The sequence below is a fragment of the Macrotis lagotis genome, chromosome 1, assembly GCF_037893015.1.
Source record: "Macrotis lagotis isolate mMagLag1 chromosome 1, bilby.v1.9.chrom.fasta, whole genome shotgun sequence".
NCBI lineage: Eukaryota > Metazoa > Chordata > Mammalia > Peramelemorphia > Peramelidae > Macrotis > Macrotis lagotis.
This window is the reverse complement of record NC_133658.1, coordinates 215,065,367-215,076,721: the sequence shown is the minus strand read 5'-3', so window position 1 is coordinate 215,076,721 and position 11,355 is coordinate 215,065,367. Positions and strand designations below refer to the sequence as shown.

At 34.2% G+C, this 11,355-nt stretch overlaps 1 pseudogene; it reads right to left on the bottom strand.

Moving 5' to 3' along the window:
* Positions 1-688: 688 nt before the first annotated feature.
* On the bottom strand, positions 689-1,468 carry LOC141515211 (1-acyl-sn-glycerol-3-phosphate acyltransferase alpha-like; annotated as a pseudogene).
* Between the last annotated feature and the right edge of the window lie 9,887 nt (positions 1,469-11,355).

Below are 11,355 nucleotides of genomic sequence, written 5' to 3'. Positions count from 1 at the left end.
TTATGTGTGTCATAGGGAAGAATGGGACTGGATGAGTAAGGATAAGGCAGGTAAAACAGACTGTGCCAAGGCAAGGAAAAGGTCCAAGTCCCTAGGAAAGAAAACATCTAGATTGACGGGGTGGACAAGGAGGAAAGAGAAGCAAGTCTGGGCTAGGCAGGGCAGCCAGTTTGGAGAGGAGGATTGTCTTTCCCTGTGTCCCCTCTCCCAAGCTGAATGAATCCTTTTGCATCCTGAGTTGGGAGGAGGGTAGGGGAGAGTCTAGAGCTCTTCCTTAGAAGTAGATGAGTTCATAAATCAAGGATAGGGAGGAGAGCCATGGAAGAAGCATCCACTTAAGTGTCCACTATAGGGTGGAAGTGATCTATCCCCAGAAGAGCACACCCCTCAGGAGACAGAGAAGATAGCAGAATGTTCCACAGACAAGTTGGGAGGCATAGAGGGAGTGTGTAGGCTGCACCAAGATGGAAAAGTCCACAGAATGGGGTTGGGGACAAAAGAGAGAGATGGAGGAAAAGTGCTTTGTCCATGTCCACTTCAGAAGCGGAAGATTCGGAGTAGAGAATTAGTGGGGGTGAGAAGAGGCTTGGTTGTACCACAAAAGAGAAATAGGATGGGGGAAGTGAAGAGGGGCCAGGGACCACTGGATTGAGGGCAAGGGAAGGTGGGGAAGTGGTAGGAAGAAGGCTCAGGGGCCAACCTCACCAGTCCCACCCGGCTTCTTCACATAGTCGCCTCCTCCCAGGTGGTCAGTAGAGGTCTCCCAGAAAGCTGTGAGCATGGAGTGACAGATTCTGTCAACGAGGTTCAGCACATTGTCTGGGGACAGCACCCCTACCTGACATGTTCCCAAGGTGAAGTGCCATTCTTTCTTGCAGTAGAAGTCTTTACAGGATGGGGATATTGAGGATCTGAGCCTGAACAGCAAGGTGGAAGGTAGTATAGAGCCACTGTGATTCCTAGGACCCTTGGGAAACACCCAAACTTGGACATTCTGGCTGAGCAGAGTCTGCACAGCCTCAGTCATGGCATTGATTGAGTGCCCAGTTCGTTGCTGGTCAATGAAGGTAACTCCAGCATGCCAGCCCTGCTGACCCTGTCCACTGCATTTCCCACTTGGCAAGGGGTATGCAGTGATCTGGGAGCACCTCCATCATTCCTAGTGGGTGGAGGGAGTTCTGGTGGTTGGAGACAACAACATAGGGCTGGAAGCGGGCAAAGTGATGGACCCCTCCAACTTCCAGTTACAGGTACTTGATGTGAAGCAGCATCAAGTGGAAGGATCCTCATGTTCTCCACGTTTCATCCTCAAAGGACACACACCGGGATGGCCACAACTGCCAGGAAAAGGATCCAGCCATTGTAGAATGCTATCTTGTAGAAGTACTTGGCACAGTGTGTAACCCCAGAGCACAAATACCAACAGAAACAGCAGCAACATTGTCCATGGCCCTGGCCACAACTCCATGCTGGTCACCTCAGTGGAGTAGGGGGCCTAGGGTCCAGCCCCTTCCCCTGTCAGGCTGCGGCAGCGGTGGTGGCAGCTGTGTCTCTGTCTCCGGTGGAGAGTCGATGCTAGTGGACCCTCAGGGGTTTGGAGGCATCTCAGCCCCAGTTGGTGGAGGGCTGTGGGAAAGAGGGGCTGGAACCATAAGGGTGAGAATGCTGGTGGTGGGGGTTGTTCTCTGCTTTCTCCCTCCCTTGCTTATTGCTGTCCCTCCCTCAGAGGGCTGGGGCTGCTGATGCTGCTGTTGCTGTCATCTTTTCTTAAAGAAAATAATATTCCATTACATTCATATACCACACCTTCTCCAGTCATTTCTCAATTGATGAATATTCCTGCCATTCTTTTCCACCACAAAGAGCTATTATGAATATTTTTGTACATGTTGGTCTCTTCCCCTTGGAATATAGATCTAATAAGGATATTGCTGAATTATATTGTATGCACAGGTTTTAAAGTCTTTTGTACAGGGTTCCAAATTGCTCTCCAGAATGGTCAGATCAGTTCACAACTCCACAAACAATGCATTAGTGTCCCAGTTTTCCCATATCACCTCCAACATTTATCTCCCCCACCCCGTTACATTAGTCAATCATATAGGTATAAGATAGTACTTGTTTTAATTTTGAATTCTTCTCATCAATAGTGATTTAGAGTATTGTTCTTTTGACTATAGACTATATTGACTAAAGCTATAGATAGCTTTAATTTCCTCATCAGAAAACTGTCTATTCATATCTTTTGACTCTTATCCATTAGAGAATGACTTGCATTGATTACATAGATTTGACTCAATTCTCCATATATTTGAGAAATAAGAACTTTATCAGAAACACTGGGTTGAAAATTGTTTCTTAGCTTTACATATAATCTTGGGTGCATTGATTTTGTCTTTGTAAAACTTTTCAATTTAATGTAATCAAAATTATCTATTTCACTTTTCATAATGTCCTCTACATCTTGTTTGGTCCTTTATTCATCTCCACTCCATAGATCTGACAGGTAAACACTTCTTTGCTCTCCTAATTGGTATCACCCTTTATGTCTACATCCATGTACTCATTTAATTATCTTGGCATATTGATATTGGTCTTTGCCTAGTTTCTACCATAATATTTCCCAGTTTTCCTAAGTTTTTATCAAATAGTGAGTTTTATCTTAGACACTGGAATCTTTGCAGTTATCAGCATTAGACTTCTATAGTTATATACAACTGTGTCTTGTGAATCTCACCTATTTCACTGATCCATCATTTATTTCCAAATAGTTTTGATAACTGTACCCTTATAATACAGTTTTAGATTTGGTCCATTATTCTCTTGACATTTTTTATCTTTCCATCCTCCAGATGAATTTTGTTACTATTTTTTCTAGCTATTTAAAATAGTGTTTTGGCAGCTTGCTTGATATGGCATCAAATAAGTAGATTAATATATGGAATTATCATTTTTATTATATTAGCTCAACCTACCTATAAACAATTGATCTTTCCCCAATTGCTTAGATATTATTTTATTTGTATGAAAGTATTTTGTAATTTGTTTTAGCAAACAAATTAGCAGATAGATTCTCAAGTATTTTATGTTGTTTATAGATACTTTATTTTTATTTTATTTTTCCAATTGCATGTTATGAAAGTTTCTAAACATTTATTCACTTGGATATTTATGTTACAAAATTTTTTACCACCCTTCTTTCCCACTCCCCTTCCCTCAGCAGCAAACATTCTAATACACATCTATGGTTACTTTAAATGGAATTTCTTTTCTATTTCTTGCTCTTGGGCTGTGTTGATAATATATAGAAATGCTGATGATTTATATAGGTTTGTTTTATATCCTCCAACTTTGTTAAAGTTCTTAATTGCTTTGAGTTTTTTTAAGTTGATTTTCCAGGATTCTCTAAGTATAACATTTTCTCATTTGCAAAGAGTAAGTTTTGTTTTTTCTTTACCTATTCTAATTCCTTCAGTTCCTTTTCTTTTTTTCTTGCTAAAACTAATATTTTTAATACAACATTGAATAATATTTGTGATAAAGGGTATACTTGCTTCACCCCTAGTCTTACTGGGCATGCTTCTAGCTTATCTCCATTACAAATAAGACTTGCTGATAATTTTAGGAAGATATCCTTTATCTTTTTATCATTTGAAGAAAAACTCCATTTATTCTTATACACTAGTGATTTTAATAGGATTGAGGGATGTGTTTGTCAAAGGCTTTTTTCCAGCATCCATTAAATAATCATATGATTACTGTTAATTTTGTTATTGATATGTTAAATTATGCTATTTGTTTTCCTAATATTGAACCAGTCTGTATTTCTGTTATAAATTCCACCTTCTGATAACGTATTATTCTGATGATAAATTGCCATAATCTCTTTTATTTAGAATTTGGGCATCAATATTCATTAAGGAAATTGGTTTGTAATTTTCTTTCTTATTTTTGACTCTCCCTGGTTTAGATATCAACAAAAGATTTGTGTCTTGAAAAGGAATTTGGTAGGATTCTTTTCCTATTTTTCCAAATAGGAAATTTTCTAGGATTCTCTAAGTATAACATTTTATCATCTGCAAAGAGTGAGTTTTTTTGTTTTCTCTTTACCTATTCTAGTTCCTTTAATTTGGCATGTAAATAGAAAAATAACACATCATGATCTCTATTTAAACATTAAAATAAGTTTCTTTAAATCAAAGGAGAGATTATTAAAACTGAAAATAAAAGAGACTTTAAATTAATAGATAAAAGTAGGACTTGGTTTTTATGAAAAAGCTAATAAAATAGATAAAGCACTGATTAATCTGATTAAAAAAAGAAAGAAGAAAATGAAATATTAGTAGCAAAAATCTTTTTTGGAAAGGTGATTCATCACCAATGAAGATGAAATTAGACCAATTATTAGGAGTTATGTTGCTGAGTTATATGCCAATTAAAGTGACAAGTGAAATGGACGAATATTTACAAAGTATAAACTACTCAGATTAATTAAAAAAGGAAATAAAATACTTACATAAACTTCTAGGAAAAAGTACATTGAAAAGATTATCAATGAGCTTTCCTAAGAAAACATCTCCAGGATAAGATGGATTCACAAATCAACTCCATCAAGTATTTAAGGAACAATTAATTCCCCAAAATAAAATAATGTAAAAAAATCAGTAAAAAAAAAAGTAATTCAACTAAACTTTTGTGAAATGAATTTGGTTTTGATACCTAAATAAGAGAACAAAAACAGAGGAAGAAAAATAGAGAAAAATTTCTTTAAGCAATATGAATGCAAGAAAAATGAAATGCTAGTAAGTAGATTATAACACTATATCATGAAGATCATTCATGGGATTTATAATGGGAATAAAGGACTGGCTCAATATTAAGGAAATTATAAGCATAATTCAGCATATTAATGACATTAGCAGGAAGAATCATGCAATTATATAAATAGAAACAGAAAAACTATTGCCAAAATATAACCCCCATTTCTATTAAAAAGTCTAAAAAGCATAGAAATCAATGGAGTCTTTTTGGGGAGGGAATAAATGGAATTTTATTTAAAATGATACACAAAATCTATCTAAAAATATCAGCAATTTTTTTAAAATTTATTTTTATTAAAAATATTGAGTTTTACAATTTCCCCCCCAATCTTACTTCCCTCCCCCCCCGCCACAGAAAGCAATCTGTCAGTCTTTACTTTGTTTCCATGTTGTACCTTGATCCAAATTGGGTGTGATGAAAGAGAAATCATTTCCTTAAAGAAGAGACAAGAAGTCTAAGAGGTAACAATATCAGACAATAATATATCTGTTTTTTTTTTCTAAATTAAAGGGAATAGTCCTTGAACTTTGTTCAAACTCCACATCTCCTTATCTGGATACAGATGGCACTCTCCTTTGCAGACAGCCCAAAATTGTTCCCGATTGTTGCACTGATGGAATGAGCCAGTCCTTCAAGGTTTATCATCACTCCCATGTTGCTGTTAGGGTATACAGTGTTTTTCTGGTTCTGCTTATCTCACTCAGCAGCAGTTCATGCAAATCCCTCCAGGCTTCCCTAAAATCCTGTCCCTCCTGGCTTGTAAATGGAGTCTTTCTTAAAATGATTAGTAATATCTATATAAAACCATGAACAAACTTTATCTGCAATGGGTATAAACTTGAAACCTTCAGAACAAAATAAAACATTAAACAAGGATTTATATTATCACTACTGTTGTTCAGCATTGTACTAGAAATACTTGCTATACCAATAAGACAAGAAAAATAAATTGGAAAAATGAAAATAGGTAATGAGGAAACAAAACTAACACTGTTTGAAGATGATGGGTTATACTTAAAGAACCCTAGAGAATCAACTAAAAACTAATTGAAACAGTTAATAATTTCATCAAAGTTATAGGGTATAATAGAAACCCACACAAATCATCAGTATTTCTATAATTCCAACAAAACCCAGAGGGAAGTGATAGAAAGAGAAATGTCATTTAAAATAACTTCAGAAAATATAAAATATTTGCGAGTCTTCCTGCTAAGACAAATCCAGGGATTATATGAACACAATTACAAAATACTTTTTCACACATATAGAAATGTTTCTAAACAGAGAAATATGAATGTTATTAGGTACCCTGAGTAAATATAACAAAAATAATAATTTTGGCTAAGTTAATTTACTTATTTGGTATCATGTCAAATTACCAATTATTTTATAGAGATAGAAAAAATAGTGGGAAAATTCATCTAGAATAAAATATCAAGATTATCAAGGGCATCAATTAAAAAAATATGAAGGAATGACGCCTGCCAGTTCCAGTTTTCAAACTATATTATAAAGCAACCATCAAAAGAACCTAGTACTGGATAAGAAATAGTGTGGTGGATCAGTGGAATAGATTAGATGCATAATGATAATAAATGACCATAGTTTCCTAATGTTCAATAAACTCAAAGATCTGAGCTTTTGAGATAAGAACTCAACATTTGACAAAATTTGCGTGGGAAAAAATAAAGGAGTTTACAGAAACTAGGCACAAACTGACACCTCACAGTGTATATAACAAGATAAGATCAAAATGGATTAATGATATAGGCATGAAAGGTGATATAATGAATGAATTAGGGGAGCACTGAAAAATATGCTTTTCAGATTTATGGGTAAGGGAAGACCAAACATGATATATAGGAGATTATAGTAAATAAAATGAATAATTTTTCTTCTGGAATATTAAAAAGTTTTTTGCATAATTAAAACTAATGCAATCAAAATGAAAAGAAAAACAGCAAATGGAAACTAAATTTGCAATAAATTTCTCTGATAAAGGTTTCATTTCTCAAATACATAGAGAACTCACTCAAATTATTAAAATAAGAGTCATTTCCCAGTAGATACATGCTCAAAAAAACCCCAAAACAAACCAGACAGTTTTCAGAAGAATCAAAGCTGTTCATAGCTTTAATGCAAATTAAAAAAATTTGAGGCACAACATCATCCTTTTTATATTGACTAACACAGACAAAAGAAATTTGAAAAAATGCCGATGAGGATATTGGGAAGAAATAGGACATTAGTGCACTGCTTATGGAATTATGTAGTTCAACCATTCTGGAAAACAATTTGAAACTATGCTTAAAAGGCTATAAAATTGTGCATACCCTTTTACTCAGCTAGGTGTGTATCCTAAAGACATCAGTGAAAAGGAAAAAAATACAATTGTTTGTACAGCAATATAGCAGCTCTTTTTATTGTGGATAGGAACAGGAAATCAAGGGGATGATTATTCATTGTGAAATGATTGAACAAAGCAGAAGGCTGAGAAACTATCTTTACAGCAAGTGTCTTGGATAAAGGCCTCATTTCTCACACACACACACAAATATGTGTGTGTGTGTGTGTGTGTGTGTGTGTGTGTGTGTGTGTATATATATATATATATATATATATATACATAACTGAATCAAATTTAAAAAATACATGGAATTCCTCAATTGATAGTCAAAGGATATGAAGAGTCAGTTTTCAGATGAAGAAATCCAAGTTATCTATAGTCAAATGAAGAAGTGCTCTAAATCACTTTTGATAAGAGAAATGCAAATTATTCTTTCTTTTTTATTGATATTTTACTTTTCCAAATACATTTTATGAAATTTTTTTAACATTCATTCATATGCCTATGCATATATCTATGTTACAAAATTTCCTCCCACCCTCCCTTCCCACCCCTCTCCCCTCAGTGATGAACAGTCAGGTTAATATTATACTTACATATTTGTGTTAAGCATGTTTACAGATTAGCCATTTTGGGTATGAGGAATTAGGATTAAGAGAAAGAAATACTTAAGAGACATTTTTTTTTAAAAAAGTCAATGTAGTGTTCCTCACATTGTAAAAAAAAAAAAATGCTTGTTTTGATTCTCTTCCTCTGGACGGGGATAACACTGTCCATAGCGGGTCTAATAGGGTTGTCCTAGCTCTCTGAACTGCTGAGAGCAGCTGCATCTATCAGGGTTGATCAGCTCACATTATTTTTGTTAATTTGTACATTGTTCTTTTGGCTCTTCGAGAAATACAATTAAAACAACTTTAAGCTTCCACTTCTCATATTACCAGATTGGCTAATATGACAAAAGGAAAATGATAAATGTTGGAGAGAATGGGGAAAAAATACAACACATGCATTGTTGGTGGAGTTGGGAACTAATCCAACTATTTTGGAGAGGAATTTGGAACTATGCTCAAAGGGCAATTAAACTGTGCTTAATTCTTTGATCCAGCAATACCACTATTAGATTTATATTCCAAAGAGAACATAAGAAAGGGACAAGCACCTACATGTGAAAAACTATTTATAGTAGCCCTTATCTTGATTGCAAAATATTGGAAATTGAGGGGATGCCTATCTAAAGGGAAATGGCTCTATGGTATATAAATGTAATGGAATACTATTGTTTAGTATGAAATGATGAACAAGCATATTTCATAAAACATTTGGAAAGCCTTATACAAACTATCGCAAAGTGAAATGAGTAGAAGCAGGAAAACACTGTATACAGTATTAGCAACACTGTGTGATGATCAATCATGAATGATTAAATTCTCAGCAACACAATGTTCTAAGATAAGTACAAATGTCTCATGAAGGAAAATGCTGTCCATATCCCAAAAAGAACTGGTGAACTTTGAATGCAGATCGAAACATACTTTTTTCATTTACTTTATTTTTTTTTCAAGATTTTTTTTTCTTTTGATGTTTCTTCTATCACAATGTGACTAATATGGACCTGATTTACATGATAGCACATGTATAATCTATGTTAATTTCCTACTATTTGAAGAACGGCCAAGGGGAGAGAAGGAGGGAGAACAATTAGCAACTCAAAAGCTTGTAAATGATTGCTAAAATTTATCTTTACAAGTATTTGTGGGAAAAATGAAATATTATTAAAAAGAAAAATTTTACAGCAAATTAAAATCAAAACTAATGAATAAAACTAGTTGACAGGGAGGAAAGGGGAATTTTACTTGACTAATAAAAAAGGGAATGATTGAATAACTACATAAAAGAAAGAAATAGTGACAGTTTTATACAAGGCTAGTAGAGAAATAAGAGAAAATATATAGAATTGAGTAAATTTATGAAGAAATTAAAGCTAAAAGGCTTATGATGTCACTAAAGAATATACTTATATCTCACATCACATAGAACTGTTACAAATATTTTCTATTTATTAGAGCACTGAAATACTGCAAGGCAATATAAAATGGCAGAAATAGTAAACACACACATATGTAATAACAGAGGGAGAGGGAGAGGGAGAATGGTTCATTAGTTTGTAATTTCATCAACTCCTCCCTTCCTGTCTTGGATTGCTTTAAGTTAATTTACAATTATGGCATTTAGGTTACAACTTAATTAGGCCAGAGACACAACAAGTGATATATTTCTTATCAATTACTATTCTTGCCTATAGTGTATCTGTGAGGCATGAAGCCAGAGGCTGAGCGACAATGATTGCTCTATATACTCATTAATCCCCTAGAAATGGAATGTCTAGAAATTCTTTGAGATATGATGAAATGGAAATAGGAGAGGAACAAATAAAATTCAGATGGCCTCAACCTTAAACTGAGATGCATTGAAACGGGAATGAAATAATTAACCCTTAATAATAAAGTCCTTTTGTCTTTGTGCAACATGTGCCAACTCATAATGAAGTTGATGCCACCCAGACTGCAAGAAAGTTTATTTAATGCCCATGAGACTGTTGTATCATGTGATTAAGTCAAGGGTTTGAAAATGAATTGCATTATTGGCAATTTTTGAGCAACCATCCCGAGTAGACTGTAATAAGTTACTGATAAGAAATTATTTACTTTCTTCCTGACTGTTAGTTCAGCTCAGATATGAAGTCTTATCCAAATCAAGGAAGTCAATTGAAGAATCCACTTCCCTCTGCCACTAAGAATTCACAAGTCTGATTACATAGTTTTATTTGAAGATTTTAGAATTTTAGAGGTATAAGGGACATTAGAGATAATCTAGATACCTTTCCCCTTCATTTAATAGTTGAGGGGAATGAGACGCAGTTACATCAAAGTCTGATCCAATACCCTTAAACTAAAGATAGGGGAAACTGAAACTTAGTCAGAGGCACTGATTTCTCCAGAATCATCCCCATATATTTAATAAAAGGAAGAAATAGAATGGAGATGCAGGGTCCTATCTTCTATTTCAGTGTTCTTTTGATTAAGTCTTGTTCACGTTTAAGTATACTTTACTCAATTCAATTCAATTCAATTTAACAAGTGTTTAAGTGGCTACTATATACCAGATATCGTACTACATGCTGAGAAAAACAAAGACAAAGATGAATCAGTCTCTGTCCCCTAGGAGTTTATGTTTATGGGATATGGGACAGGTAGGAGGGAGGTACCGAACAAATGCTAAGAAGTAAGGGAATAGCCACAAAACATCTTGTGTAGAAAATGGCACCTGAGTAGACTCTAAGGATTTTGAGTGGAACAACCACAGATCTTTTTGAGAGAGTTGCTATAAACAAAGAACTGGAAATTGCAGAGATGCCAATCATTTGGAGAATGACTGAAAAAGTTAAAGTATTTGATTGTGTGATGAAATTGTGCTATAAGAAACTATGAGTTCAGTGATTTTAGAAAAACATGGAAAGACTTCTGTGAAATAATAAAAAGTAAAATGAGCAGAAGTAATAAAACATTGCATATAAAATAGTAGCGATATTGTTTCTTTGTTTAGGTTTTTGCAAGGCAATAGGGTTAAGTGGCTTGCCAAAGGCCATACAGCTAGGTTATTATTAAGTGTCTGAGGTCGAATTTGAACTCAGGTCTACTGACTCCAGGGCTGGTGCTCTATCCACTGCGCCACCTAGCCACCCCCAGCAATATTGTTTTAAGAATGACTTTGAGAAAATAAATGGTTTTGATTGTTATGGATACCCAAATTAACTATAAAGGACATATAAAGAAAGACTCTCTGCATGCAGAGAAGGAACTTATAAATTGAAGTATATGTACATATAGATCTTTATATCTAATGTCAGTCATCTCTAGGTCAAAATGGGGAGGAATGAAAAATAATAAATTTTTGTGATAATTCTGTTGCATATTTGAAAGGAATAGCAAATTATGCATAATACATTTGCAGTTTCATATGCAGTCATCTTTATATATTATACTATGATATGGAAATGCTTGTTTTATTTATTTATTAAATTATTATACTATTTATTTATTAAATTATTGTACTATAAATATATTATACTATGATATGGAAATGCTTATTTTCTTTCTTTCTTTATTAAATTAAAAAGAAAATTAAAA